We start from the raw sequence: 14,983 nt of genomic DNA, 5'->3' as shown, positions 1-14,983 counted from the left end.
CAGCTTCCCCAAGTTACATCACCTGCACTCACACATGCGTGCGTGTTTTAAATGCCCATGGGATGTGGAACAATTAGGCAGAGATCTGCACTGTGGTCTCTCGTTTTCACTCCACCCCACCCACCCCCTTTTTTCTTCCCTTTTAGAAAATGTGATACCTGATCTCTGGGTCTAGCAGGGCTGAGGATTTTTTTTTTGTATTTGTATAACACAGTGTCTGGCCTTCCCCCTGACCTGCTGGTGTATTTTTGGTCTCATTAGTAGTCAGGCAGAAGCCTTAGTGCATCCGGTGCTGGGAGTCAGGGATGAGACACACGACAGCAGAGAGAAGGAGCGGGCGAGAGGATATTAGAAGAGAGGCTTGCCTCCAAGATATGGAAGGAAGTGAGAAATGACAGGACGACGGCAAGCTTTGTATGGAGGAGCCTGGCAGGGCGGGGGAGCCGTGAGGAGCGCGAAGTGGGTTCTCAGAAGCCCTAGAAGAGCTAAAGGTGATTAGAGGGGGATATTGATTCCTTACTCTGCCAGAGATTTAAGCAGGCATGCGAGGAATCTGCACCATGGTTGGCAAAAGGAGACCCATCGCCTCCTGTAACCAGACACTCGGGCTTTCCAGGAGCCCAGGGAGAGAACCGAGAAGAAAGGGGGCAGTGTGGTCTAGGAAAATTCAACTTGTCGCTGATTTGTGCCTGACGCTTGCTGTCCGTCAGCAGCCTCCCTTACAATCTTTTTTTCCTCTCTCTCCCTTTTTTTCTTGCCTTCTCCTTCTTCACTGAAGCCTAGGGGAGCCAGTAAAGATTAAATGTGCTTTCTCAAAGGCAGCCACTTCATGCTGCTATGTCGAAAGGGCCATTATTATTATGTTTTTAACAGTAAAAGAAAAAGGGAGAGAGGTTGAGAGAGAGAGAGAGAGAGAGAGAGAGAAGCTAGGTAGGATGATGACGGACTAGCTTTTCTGAGAGGAAAAGGAAAAGGGAAGGGAGAGAAAAAGGAGAGACCCTGAACTGAACAGAGGATTGTGCCTGCGAAGAACCTACAGAGGTGAGAAAAAAAAGTTGTCTTGAAGATGGGGTGGAGGGGGGGTGGGATGTTGAATAACCCTGTACAGAGGGAAAAGAGACATAATATAGCTGTCTTGCTCCTATGATTCTATTTTGTAAGGTGGGGGGAGGGGGCAGAGGGGGGTAGATCCTGGAACTTTAACGGTTTTTAGTTGCATATGGAAATATATACAAAATATTTAGCATTTTTCCTAAGTGCCCGAGGCCCCCTCCAGTGCCTTCCTTTGCAGGGGCTGCTTTGTCATTCTCTTTGACTAGCCATCCATCCACCTTGCTCACGCTGGAATAAAAGAAGAAAAAGAAGGAGGAAAGGAAAGGAAACAGAAGGAAAGAAAAAAAGGGGAAGAAAAAATTTTTAAAGAGTCATCTTCCCACCCACTTCCCCTCCCTTTCGTTTCATTTTTGGAGGCGGCACTAGGAGCCATCTCCGCAGAGGAAAGCCCAGCTTCCAGGCAGACGCGGGGAAGCGACGATCTATCAGGTACAGAGCCCGTAGCTGTCTGCGAAGATGGAGGGGAATTGTGCTTCGGATTCCTCCGAAATATTGGCAAACGGCTTCAAAGGATCCGCGGCGGGAGTGGGGCGGGGGAGATGCGCCTCCCCGGCTCGCGCCCACCCCTTCCCACTCGCCTCGACCAAGTGACAGCCTGGTGCTGGCTCGGGGTGATTTGGCCTTGGCTCCAGCCAAGCAGCTGATGTACAGGAGGCCCTTCGCAGGACTGGCAAAGTGCACGCTAAAGAAAGAAGGAGGAAATTTTGAAAAGCAGCCCTGGGGAGGGTTCTCATTCTTCGAAAAACATTTTTTTTTGAATTTTTAACCTAATATTCTCAAAATTTGATCAGCCCCGTTCCCTCCCTCCACTCCCACCGAATCGCCCTTTTTAACCCCCTCTCTCGTCAAAGCATAAACTACAGAGTTACAGTCTCTAGATTTGGTGTATCGCTTCCTGCCCCCGCCTCCCCCTCCCTGCCCAGCTCTCAGTCCTCTATTGAAACACCTCGCCCAGGCAAGCGCCCTGCAGCTCACGTTTCCCCCCCTGGCCCGGACGGTGCTACTGGAGGCTGCAGCCCGACTCCACTTCCAATGGGTGAGTTTCAAACGCTCTTCGTATGTATACTTTCCAAGCCTCCAAATCCTACTGCTTGGTCTTCTGCTTCTCGAAACCTGATTTGGATGGTTTTGCATGCGGCATGCTCGCCCAGGGGGGAAGAGATGCCTCGGATTTTCTTTACCGTCATTGGTGCTAGTTGTAAATTAAAGCTTTGACGTTTAATCTTGATTGTAGACCGTGGTTTGAAAAACGTGGGCATTTCTGAGTCTATTCATATTGTTTTCCATTTTAGTAAACTCTTTTTGCCCAAAGCTTCAAAGAGTTTTCTCTGATAGACTGGCGATTGTATGTTCAGGTATGTATATGCGCCCACAGACGCTGCGTACGTTTGTATGTTTCTACTATACTTACGTGGAATCCAAATTTTGTGAAGGAAGGCAGCTTAGAGAGCGAGGGAATATCCTGCCACCTGTTTGTTGTCTTTTAGTCGTGAACCTCGAACAGAAATCGCTTGTCATTCCTGTTTTGCTTTGTTTTGTCTCAAGAAAGAACAATTTAGTGCGCTCCTCTCAATCCCTGAGACCCTAACTTGTGATGTTTACCGTTTCAATCCACGGGTTAGGCTCTTGGGAGCTGCGAGCCGTGCCTTTGCATCCTGGAAATTTGGTGGAACTTTTTTTTTCTCTGAAGCAAAAACAAAAGAAAAGAAAGTTTGTCTGAAGTGCTTGAGTGCACCTCTGAGGTTTTCATTGTTAGGTGGGATCAGGTGACCAGAAAAGTGGCAGCTCCTGGATTTCTGTTAAAGTAGGTATATATTGTGTGATAATAGCGTGCTGGCTGCGATGTGTACGCATGTTTATTATTGATGCCTGAGGCTTGTGGAACTCACCTACCCTGGTCTATTCCTTGAGAGCAACACGCAGTACTATCCGAGCGTAACAAGAACAGCTCAGTACCTGGTGGTTGACCTCAGAACCTATCAGCTGAAGTCCCAGCATGCCCCATGCCTCCAACTTTTCAACTCAACAGTTAATCTTAAAATTGTGCCCAATTAAAATGGGCATGTGGGTAGAGTATATATTCAGTGCCCACATATGTGTATCATATATGGCTGGACAGTGAACACACAGACACAAATAGGGACGAGCCAGTAGTGTGAGCTAAAATATCAGTAGGCTAAAAATTCCACTCTTGCTAGACTTACAAGAAGGATGGAATTTATGGTGTTAACAAAGATTAAATTTGTATTACTTGGCAACACTTTAAAAAAATAAAATAAAAGGAGAGGTTATAGCTTCCTTGCCTGACATCTATTTTAAAATGTTATACACAATGAGTTTAAAAGTAATAAGGATTGGAAATGTATTTTCTAAACATATAAAAGGAAAGAAATAAAAGGAAATATATATTTTTAAACATATAAAAGGAAACAGCACACGCACACAATTATTGTATCACTTAGAAGTTATCAATACCTATTTTTTATTTAAAAATTAGAAAAAATTGATCAGGATTTATATAATCCAACGAAGTTATTTATAACACCAAACTGTGCAGTTAAAATTATCTTCTCTTAAGGTAATTGTTAGCATTACCTAGTTTGCAGTTTTCTAAAAATGTAACTTTTGATACCACAAGAATCTCGGTGATTTAGATCTATCTCATAGTTAGAGAAGAGAAACAGTAACTTACCTTTTCTTTGTTGTGAAAAATTCCAGTATACAATTTCATCTAAACCATTTTAGTACTCTTGAGCCAACATTTATCTTCTATTTTTGGAAAATACCTAAGTCAACCCTGACTTCAAATGCTTTCTTCTTTTAAAGACTTTATGTCGGTTATAACCTTGTTTTATACGTTGCCGAAGGTTAAGGAAACTGTTCTTTTCCTGCTTTTCTTTTTTTAAGTGTTTATTGCCATTTTAGTCATTGACTCCAAATCGTAGTCAAGAAACCATTTTGTATCAGAAAACTGAATTGAGAAAACGAATTGTGCAACAATTGCATTGTGCTTTTTGTCGAAACGTCCTAGTAGTTGTAATATTTAAATATTACTTTCAAGCCTTTGATAGCCTGAATATGCGTCAGAGAAAAGAGCTATTTGATTTTCAAGTTATCTTTTGGTTTCTATACAATGGATTAATGATTTTCCCCCATCTTAGCTGATGTGCATGCATAGGCATTTGGAAATTATGGAAAGGCATATATTTAACTTATGGATATATAATTACCACTTGATTCATATCAAGTATTTGCCAAACATTTGGTGCTTTTCGAGGTCAAAATATAGCTGTATCTTATTCTATGAAACTGTATGCAGGGATCAATAAAAGCATGCTGGATGTAATTCTTCTGTGATTTTTAAATGATAACAGCATAGTAATTTAATACAAGTGATACAGTTTATATTGCAAGGCACTCTTTCGGGTTTTTTTTACATGTTTTCACCTGGATTGCTCATGTCCTAAGGTTGCTATCATAGGATTGATCATACAGGCATTTAGGAGTGCGTAACGACACACGAGATTTTATATTTCAGCAGGGAAGTGCTTCAGTATAAGGGCAGATTTCTCAACACCCCTTCTTCCTCACCAAGCCCATCAGTGAAGTTCAGTGAAATGAATAACATAATTGGTGGTTGGTTCAATCACTACCAGTCTAGACTAGCCCAGACGCATCAATTAGAGGGGGCTGTCTTTTAAAGGGAGAGTGCCACCGAAACAAGCAGGGCATTATTGATACTGATCTTTAAAAGTGCAAATCCAGCTTGGCAGATAAAAAAAAAAAATAAGGCAGGGAAATTGGGGGGGGGTGCATTGCGGGAAGAAAAGAGAAAGAAGTGAACTGGAGCTTTCGGACACAGAAGGACAGGAAGCTTGAGAGAAAAGGAGAGGGGTCAGGAGTGAAACGCAATGCGGCACTTCCTTGCAGCACAGTTACAATTCAGTTCACAGGGCACACTGGCTCACCGTATTTTTAACTAGATTGCCCCCCGCCCCACCTTTTTTTTCATTCCTTTTTTGCCCCTGTTTCCAAAGAACTGCCAGCTTAAAACCCATGCAGTTGGAAATTTAACAGCTCTAGGAAGCTCTAGAGAGAATAAAGCCAAGAGTAAGACGAACCAGCCAAAACTCCTTTTGCAACATTTTTCCCCAAAAGAAAAACACAGAAGATGTTTATTTTTCAAGTCTCTAATTCAACCTTAAAAAAAAAAAAAAAAATCAACTGTACAAGTGAACAGGACTCATTTTAAACCCAGCACCTGGGAACTAATTTTATGGGCAAGACACCTTTAGGTAAACAGCTTATAGTCTTCTGCTGAATACAGTAAAATTATGAAGAATGTAACAAAAGGCTTTAGTAATTTGGTGGTTGGTTTTTCCTTTTTCTTTTTTTCTTTTTTTTTTTTTTGGATGTATAAAGCACAGATGATTTAGAAAGCGTTAGGAGCACATCTAGCCCCAGGGAAAGAAAATGTTTGATTGGTATTAATTAAAACACTGCTAATATATTCTAATAAAATCAAATTTAACATTCTAAACTAATCCGCTTGGTATGTCAAAGGAAAAGAAAAGTATTATCTTATTTGCATCTCTGCAATCCAAATGCATTTGCTCATTCAGCAGAATTAATTTTTATCACCAGTCTGTTTAATCTCCTCACAGATTTAGCCAAACTTATTCTTTCAAACTAAAAAGGATCAGGGTAGGGAATCCATAAAGGTATTCGGAAGACTAGTGACTGTATTTAGTACCGGCTTTATTTTATGATTTTTTTTTTTTTTTCTCTTCATTCGCTGTAATGGGGTGTGGAGGAAAACGGTGAGTCTGCAGCGAGAATGATGAATGGTTAATTCTCCCTCTTTCTCTCCTACCTACCGGGTTATTTAGGAATTCCAGTTGCCAAATTATGTGAGTGGCCTTTATTTACAGGAGTGATGTTGGTCTGTTGATTAATACCTCACTTATTTCTAATTTCAGAATCCTATTTTTTTTACAAATTCCTAATGAAGAAAAGGATCTTAAACCAGAGACCAATTTGCCTTTTCTCAATTATTTTCAACTGTAGGCCTCCTAAGAGAAAGTGGGAGGTGAATGTAAAATTTTTGTCACTAAGAACTGAGTTCTTTGTTTCCTTTTTAAGTCAAAATTTCTACAGAAAAATTCATACTTTTATGAAACGGCGAGTTTTACGCTCTTTACTGTTAAACTCTCACAATGGATAAAATTGTCCCAAAATGACATCATAGCCAAAATGTTTCTCCTCTCATTAGTCTCCCATGACTATGATATCATATGTAAATATGTGCCTCACACACGAAATGAATGGGCCATAAATACCAAGGACCACATTTGTATATTTCAAAAAAAAAAACCCCCCAAAACGAGGAATTCTGCACACTCTCAAGGAGATGTAAACCCACTGACTCAACCACTGATGATACTGCCTCTTGCTCCACTGCCTTTTCCAGTTCTTGGATGTAAAAGAGCAATCGCAGTTCGGTTTCACATGTATTGTTCTATAATCCAGGCAATAAATGCTAATTAGTAATGCTCAAGGATCCGACCATTCAGTCATTATCATAATTTACTTCTTCCTTGTTAAAGACATTCCTTGCTGATTAAAAAAAAAAAAAATGAAGTCGTCGTTTTACCACTGCACTGCAGTGGAAATACACTGGAGAGGTGTTCAAGGTATAGGAATATCGCTCTGACTGCATTTGAAGTCACCGACATGTGCCTCTTAGCTTATTCCAAATGGAATTGCAACTTGATTTTGAAAAAGAAATTCATGTCAATGCACAAAGTTTTGCATGTGCACCAGGAATGTATGATTGTATTTTACAAACCCCAAGGCTCCTCCTTCCCCGCCCACCCCCTTTTCTAAAACCACTTACTGAGCAGAACAAAGGAAACTGCTAACTATAGAGGCATCATTAAATATGAACAGCAACAGCGTGATAAAGTATGTGATATGACAACATATTTCATTGCACAAAAGTGCAGATAATTAAATAATTCAATAGTAACCCTGGTTAATTAGCAGAAAGTTCTTTAAGGAGGACTCAAGAAAATGGATCCAATCAACTTGAATAATATGCTCCATTCTCCAGGATCACAAATATGTATTTGGTTATTTGATGATTGATTGATTGATACAGAAAGATGAGGACAAAAGCCTATTCTTCAAAACGGAGCTTTGACCTGGTGTCGTCTTTAGGACAAATTAGTCATATGCTTTAACAGAGCAGAATTGAATGTAGGGCAGTCTCTGTTTTCAGTCCAAGGTATAATTTGCCATTCTCTTGCACACTTCTCTTTTAGCAGTTGATCTAAAAAATCATCAGTCCCTTAGCTTTTCATGTCATTGCCTCAGAATATGTATGGAGCCTTCCCCACATTTTCTAATGAGGCTCTTGTTTAAGTATTTTTCTTATTGCTTGAAGCAAATAAGGATCCTCTGCACAGAAGGGACAGAATAAATAACCATATGCTGAACATTATCCTTGGTGGACCCCCCCCCCTCGCTTTATCCATCAAGGTAATATTCCCAGTGTTCATTGTTCATTGGTCCTTTAAGGAAGAGCTTCAGTTTTTACATGAGGGCTGTAAGCACATTAGAGGAATAATTCCCTTTGGATACTACAGAAGGAGCCACCTGCAAAATGTTGATGCTGTTATTGAAATCTCAAGTGGAATCAGCTTTCAAAAAATTAGATATTAGATACATCCGATATAATTTGCAATGTGTAATTATACTAATGTGCATATAGTTGTGTGTTGCTTTACACGTTGCCTACTTGAGATTTCCCCCCCCCTTGGGCATTTCTCCTCATTTGAAATGGCTCCTGAGTAGAATGTTTTTAAAGTCAGCTTTTATTTTTTTTAACTCCTTGTTAATTAATATAAGAAGCAAAGAACTCTGTGTTCTCACGCAAGAATGAATGTGTCTGACCTAGATGTTGGAAACTCACGATTACTAAAAGGGTTAGCATTGTGGATACTTGCATTGTGCATAAGATATTTGCTGCTCTTTACTGATTGAGTCTTCATCTCGACTTTGGCAACTTGAAGTAATGGAGAGTGTTAGAACAGTAAATCGTATTCATAAGATATCTATTTCCTTTATTAGAATAATGAGATAAAATGCCAGGGAAATGGCCTTAGGCAGAGATAATAATCTTAATTTAATCAAAGTAATCAAAATAATAACAAACAACCTCTTTCCTATTTTTCCTCCACTTTTCGTGACACATGATGAATAACTGAAACTCTGCCTCAGGTCATTTATGCACTCACATCACTTTCCCTTTTGGTGTCTCAATATGGTGTCTCCTGGACTGGAGACCCCACCACACCAAGGAGCTGACCCTGAAGATCTAGCCATTAAGGCACGATCCAGGCAGAGCAACAGTGAGGGGATTGGTCAGCCTGGCACTTGGCACTTGCTGTGTGCTCAGTGGGTGGAGATGCTTCTGATATAAATTTGGAGAATCATCCCCATCAGATCACAGAGGGACCTCAAGCAAGGCAATGCCAGGGTCCCAATTTATGCTTATACGTTCAGGAGACAAAGAGGATTCCAAGGGAGGCTCATGTTAAGAGGATACAAGATATAACTCATTCCAATTAAGTAGCCACAGGCCCCAAAGAAAGCTGATTTGTTAAACTTTTGACTCATAATAGACACCTGGAGTATGGTGCTTTGCATGTTTATACTATTTATTACTCAAAATTCATTTTGCTGACGGGGTCCAGAGACATTATGCATGGGCTCTATCTATGCAACACCAAAACAATACGTTGATTTACTTTTCATCTGCTGATGTATGCGAGAGCTTTGCATTATTAGCTACCCAAAGGAGTCACACAAGAATTTTGTGACACGTCCTTCCTTGTTGCAGTGGCATTTTAGTTGATGCACGAGTCTCATACACATGTATCAAAAGCTTAGCACCCCACCCTCCCATTCTGTGTTCACAAAATAATAAATTCTAAAATCTGTAAGATGTATATTTAATTACTCATCCAGGATCAGTTTTGCGTGCTTGATCAGAACAGAAAAATATCTATTAACAATATTTAACAGTAGGGTATTTTACCGGTTTTCGGAAATATATATATATATATATTATACCTGCCATCTAGAAAGAGAACCAACATTTTCAGTGTGTCCAGAGCGTTTAGTGCAGAAAGAGGGGTGTGTGGTAGTAAATCCCTTTTGATGTACCTAACTCATTATGCATCTTCATTGTGCTAGCATAATGAAGAAGCTGACAGTAAAGGCTTTAGTTAATTTCAGGTCCACCTGCAAAGTATACTGCATTCATAACAACTTTTGTAGAATGAAAGAAACATTAATACAGCTCTTCCCAAATATCCTTGTCTGTAAAATAAGTGGGTTGGATTAGTTGGTCTCTAAACTCTTCTCCAGCAGGGAATTTTTGAAGCGATTCTTATAGAGGTATAAGAACAATTTCAGGACCCTTGAATCCGCAGTCTATTTGCACCAACAGCTGCCCTTTAAAGTTATATTTGATCCCACCTCCAGGCGCTGTACTTACTAACATATTTTGCCTTGATGCTAAAACAGTGAAGACTGAAGTTTCAGGAAGGGCAGGGACAGAAAAGAGGAACAGGCGAAGAATGAGAAAAGCTACACAGTGGGAGAAGGAATTTCTTGATCTGAGATCTAAGCCCATTTCCTTCAACATTAACATAGAAGAAACCCAGAGGAGCACCTGCCTTTCTATTTTAAGACCATATTCTTTAGTCCTTCTGCCTTCATTAATTGCTTGCAGTATCCTTTGGTTTTTTTCCATTGGGTTGACATCTTTGAGTTTCAGTTTCCCCTTTCTACTTGATGCATTTATATCATGTTAATATCCCCTTCAAAAGCCTACAGTTGTTACACCCTTCCCAAATTAAACCTTAACGTGTTCAAAACCTCCTGAAAATTGCCCCGCCCATTTTCTCAAACCACGCATAACCTCTTCTTGAATTAAGGGAGCCTGCTCTTCCAGGCTTCCAGATCTTTGAATACGCTCTCACCCAAGCTTTTCCTCTCTGCACGCTCTGCCTCTCCACCTCTTCTACATTTCAGAAACCTTTCTTTTCTTTCTCACTTTCTCTTCCTCCCTCCTGCTTCATCCTTTCTCTGTCTCTCCCCTCCCTTTCTCCCTTCCTTCCTTCTCTCCCTCTTTCTTTTTCTCCTTTCCTTCCTCCCTCTCTCCCTTGTTCCCTCCCCTTCCTCTTCCCTTTCTCCCTCCCTCCTTCCTTCCTCCCTCTCTCCCTCCCTCCCTTCCTCTTTCCCTCCCTCCCTTTTGTGGTTCCTCTCATTCTTTCTTTCGGGGGGCACCATGTGTCATCCTCTGAGCCAGGCACTAGAAATACAAAGACACATACAAGGAATTGACATCGACTCCTAACCATTCTAGTGACTCCGTTCACTCCTACATTGCTAAGCACTGATGTGCCCTTACTTATTTGATTTTGCATGTAGTCTTTAGATTTAGTTGAATGTGTCCTTAATGTCCTGTGTTCTTTTGTTGTTTTCCTCCGTGTCCTATTTCAGTAAGTTGCCTGTTGGATAAACCTGAAGTTATTCTTACGGAGCGCACTCTCCCAGAGCGAGGATCGTGGTGCTCTCACACACTCTCAAGCAATCCTGTTGCTTGACTGATTCCTGAACAAGATGAACAATGAGCAAGCTCCGTTTTTCTGGTGATGCAGCATTTCACTCCTAGTTAGAAATAGCATGGCTCTCAAAGTATCATAACATTCCTCTATTTGTATTAAAGAGTCAATGTGATAACCTTCTGTGATGTGTTCTGTTATTTTTTTAGTCGTGTTGATGTCCTTTCAGCTGGTCCTATAGTCCCCCCTCCTCAGGAATGTCTCCCCAGTGAAAGGACACAGACCACAGAGACTGCTGTCCTGATGGACGCTCAAGCCGACTGTGAAGTTGAAACAAAGAAAGCGATCACCTGAAGACACCTCTCCTGCCAAGTGACACACCCACATGCTGCACCTTCAGCCAATAGAATCTCAGAACAAGAACAAGGCAAGCTTTTCAAGAAACAGAAACACTTAAGAATGACGTCTAGATTTCGAAGGAGCCAAGGACTTTTCCCTTCGTCATGTGTATTCCTGTTTGTATTTAAATTCTGTGTGACATTCATTTTTAAAAAACTTTTTTTCTAGTATGAATGAATATGCTTATTAATGCACCGATTTTTAAAATAGAAAGTTGTTCATGCCGGAAGTAAATTGAATGTTAGCCACACACCGAGTTTGACCTTCAGAGTGACTTAAAGAATATAAAGTTCTTTTGAAATAATGAAATAGTGGGAGGCGATCCAAAGGATAAAATAATGGTGAGAACTCAGACTGTGGCATAGAAATACAAGATCCCACTGACGCCAGCCAACCAACCAACCATTCTTTTTATCGGGCAAGCTAGGTTCTGTGAGATGTGGTCAGTGCCTCTGAAGAGTTTAAATCTAGTGAGGCAGAGGCACATAAACTTTTGAAAAGATAAGTAACAAATCAGGTCAACTGATAAGAGCAAAACCAAAACAAAGCCAAAGATATAAACAAGGAGCTCAGGGGTCACCTTAAGCTGGGCAAACTGGTCTGTTTAGGGAAGAAAGTTCCCAAAGGAGGAAAATACAAGATGAATCTTAAAGGCTGTTAAAGATTTAGATAAGTGGAAAGGAAGGAGAAAATAGAGGCCTTTAGGTGGATGCAATATTGTGAGAAAAGTCAGAGAGGAAAGCATCTACGTGGTGGTTTTAGGGAATTATGAATATACATGTCTTCTGCACTGCATCCCAGACTTTCAGTGCCAATGTATAGATATATATACGGTGAAGACTTTGCACACACACACTTCCCCCCTCCCTCCCTAGGGGTAGCCTAGAATTATAATCATATTTCTTCCATTAAAGCAACTGATAGGAAGATTTGTGATTTTTCTGTTAGCCTAGTAACAATGGATATCTACTGAGTTCTCACTACATGTTAAGCATTCTCTATGTTAACTCTCTTAAGCCTCACAACAACCTTGCCACATAGATGTTGTTTTTTATTCCCATTTTACACAAAGAAAACTGACTTTTAATGAGGTTAAGTAACTTGCCAAACTGCCACATACAGAGTTCACAATCAGAATTGCGACTGCAGAGCTCATGATCTAACGCGCTAAGTCACGATATTGCTACCAACGTTGTAATATTACCGCTTCTATATTCCTCGATATTTTTCTGTGGTAAATAAATAGCTATTTCCCTTAATTAGCTTCTCAAATTTTTCAGTTTTCTGGTTAAACTCACATGATGGAATGTATTTTCATGAAAGAAATTGAAAAAAATTGGGCAATAGAGTCTATCAGCATTTTAGACCTTTTTTTGGGAGGGGGCCAGACTCTGATGAAACTGTTCACTTCGGTCAGCATGAAATCTCAACTACTTGAGAATAAAAATAGGAGGTGGGCAGAGCTTAAAGGTCCTTTTCTACAGATGTGATAAATCCATAAAGTTTGAGTGACTTACGGAAGATCACACGTTGAAGTGTAGCAGAGCTCGGTCCGGAAACCATGCCGCCCTCAGAGGCTCTTGAACTTCTCCACCCTGTCTAAATGAAGTGTGAGCTTGAATTTGATCAGTGAAAACATTCTATCTGGGTGATCAGGGAGCATTGTACCTAGTAGATTGCTTCAATTTTGCACCTCTTTGGCTTCTCACCTCAATGTGAAAATTAGCTAGCTACAAACTGACATCTTTAGTTCCAGAAATTGTCAGTGGTCCATCCACAAAGAACACACAATGGCCCAAGTTACGTGTGCAACGTCTTCAATGATATTCTTAAGTTATTTGGCATTCTTAGTTCACCTAAACAAACCAGATCTTCTAATGAGCATTTTCTTAACCAGTTTTATGGACAGTATATATTTGTAAGAGCTTCTGCATGAATATTTAAACACCACTGTTTCAATAGTCCTTATGTTTTTTGAAAATATCAATGGTTATTTGCTATTTTAATTGTTACTAACTCAAGGATACTTCAGCCATAAAAAACTAGAACTGAGGAAACCTCACTCTTCTTTACCAGCCCCTTTGCCTTCAGTTGGCATTTAGTAATGGTTAATAAAGTGGTCAGGGGCTTCCCTGGTGGCGCAGTGGTTGAGAGTCCGCCTGCCGATGCCGAGGACATGGATTCATGCCCCGGTCCGGGAAGATCCCACATGCTGCGGAGCGGCTGGGCCCGTGAGCCATGGCTGCTGAGCCTGCACGTCCGGAGCCTCTGCTCCGCAACGGGAGCGGCCACAAAAGTGAGAGGCCCGCGTACCGCAAAAAAAAAAGAAAAAGTGATCAGCTGGAGAACACAGAAGTTCAAAACATAATTTTGTCTTGAAGGAGTCAGTTAATCTGTGTCTACTTAAGGGCGAGCATCTAGATGTTTGGAAGGATCTGAATATTTGACTGCTGTAAACTTGCGCTTAGATATCTGGCATTGTCACACTTAGACCTCCTGGTGGCTCAGGTCGTCCTGTTTTCAAAATGATGGTCATTGGCCATATCTCACACAGTTCTCATTAAGTGAACTCATAAATAAACAGTTTTTTTTTTTTTTTAAAGCATAGCCAAGCACAAAATGTGACTTTGTTGACATTTTATGAGACTTTGTCATATGTCCCCTGAACCCCCAATAAAAGCAGTGGTGCATCAGCTGTGAACTCGTGTTGATTTCTTGGAAGAGTATGCTCTCATAATTTGGGTGTTTTCCCTAGTGTGCATCAAAGCTAGTTTCAGGATCTATGAGGAGCAAATGATCTGATGTGGTGGGAAATTTCAATTTAGAGGCAATTTCTAAATGATCCCATGTTGCCTTTAATAAGCAGCACTATCATTTACTCAAGTCAGAAACCAAGGTGTGATCCTTGTCTTTCCTCTTTCCACCTGTCATGGCCAATCAGGTAAATCTTTTTGGTTTTTCCTTCTTTCTGTCTTTAAATGTGTCTACTTCTCCCCATCCTCCAACTATTTAAGACAAGTCTCATATCACCTGGACTCCTGCCTCATGCCTCCAGTTTCTCCCTTCCACACTGCTAAGTAGCACCCAGGGAAATCTGTCTAAAGCACAAATATGATCCTATCATTCCACAGTTTCAAACTTTTCACTGGCTTCCCATTGCCCTTTAAATAGCATTACATCTAAAACCCTTCCTATCCTGTTTCCTGGCCCCAACGTTCCTCTCTGGACTCATCAAGTATCACTGCTTTGGCAGGTTCTCACCGTACATCTTTGCCATTTCTTATCTTCTGAGTTTTCTCACACACCTACTCCTGCTTGGTACTCTACCACCCCTTCCAGACTCCATCTGTTGTCCTTCATGTCTCATCCTAGAGGGCGTTTCCTCTTGGAAGTCTTCACCCCAACCATCCACTACCCCTAAGACTAGCTTCTTCACCTGGGTGCTTTCATAGCACTCTGTGCTTACTTCGTATTAGTGCTTATCACCCAGATGATGAGAATTTATGTGACAGTCTCCTCCATTTGAATATGAGATTCTAGAGCTGCCTTGTACTGTAGCGTAACCACTCACCATATATGACTACTACAATTTAAATTAATATTGAGTAAAACTTTAAATTCAATTTCTCAGGTGCACTGGCTACATCTCAAGTGCTCAGTAGCTACCTGTGTCTAGTGGCCACCATGTTGAATGGCACAGATATGGAACAATTCCATCCTTGAGAAAGTTCTGTTAGATAGTACTGTTCTAAAAGACAAGTACTGTGTTTTGTTTGTCATTTTATCCCCTAAAATTGCAGCCTTTCTTATCTCGAGTTTGTCATCTGAACCACAGA

At 40.8% G+C, this 14,983-nt stretch overlaps 1 long non-coding RNA gene across 2 annotated transcripts; it reads left to right on the top strand.

The window, feature by feature from the left end:
- Positions 1 to 103: 103 nt before the first annotated feature.
- On the top strand, positions 104 to 13,840 carry LOC115843556 (uncharacterized). Of its 2 annotated transcripts, none has more exons than XR_004035810.3 (4): positions 104 to 1,041; positions 1,277 to 2,149; positions 10,687 to 10,835; positions 10,958 to 13,840. It is a non-coding gene; the product is annotated as an uncharacterized lncRNA (long non-coding RNA). The 2 variants fall into 2 exon arrangements; XR_004035811.3 differs by having other exon boundaries at positions 110 to 1,041; positions 1,320 to 2,149.
- Positions 13,841 to 14,983: the final 1,143 nt, after the last annotated feature.

This window comes from Globicephala melas, chromosome 8 (genome assembly GCF_963455315.2).
Source record: "Globicephala melas chromosome 8, mGloMel1.2, whole genome shotgun sequence".
NCBI lineage: Eukaryota > Metazoa > Chordata > Mammalia > Artiodactyla > Delphinidae > Globicephala > Globicephala melas.
The sequence above is the reverse complement of the archived record's forward strand: the minus strand, read 5'-3'. Positions and strand labels throughout refer to the sequence as shown.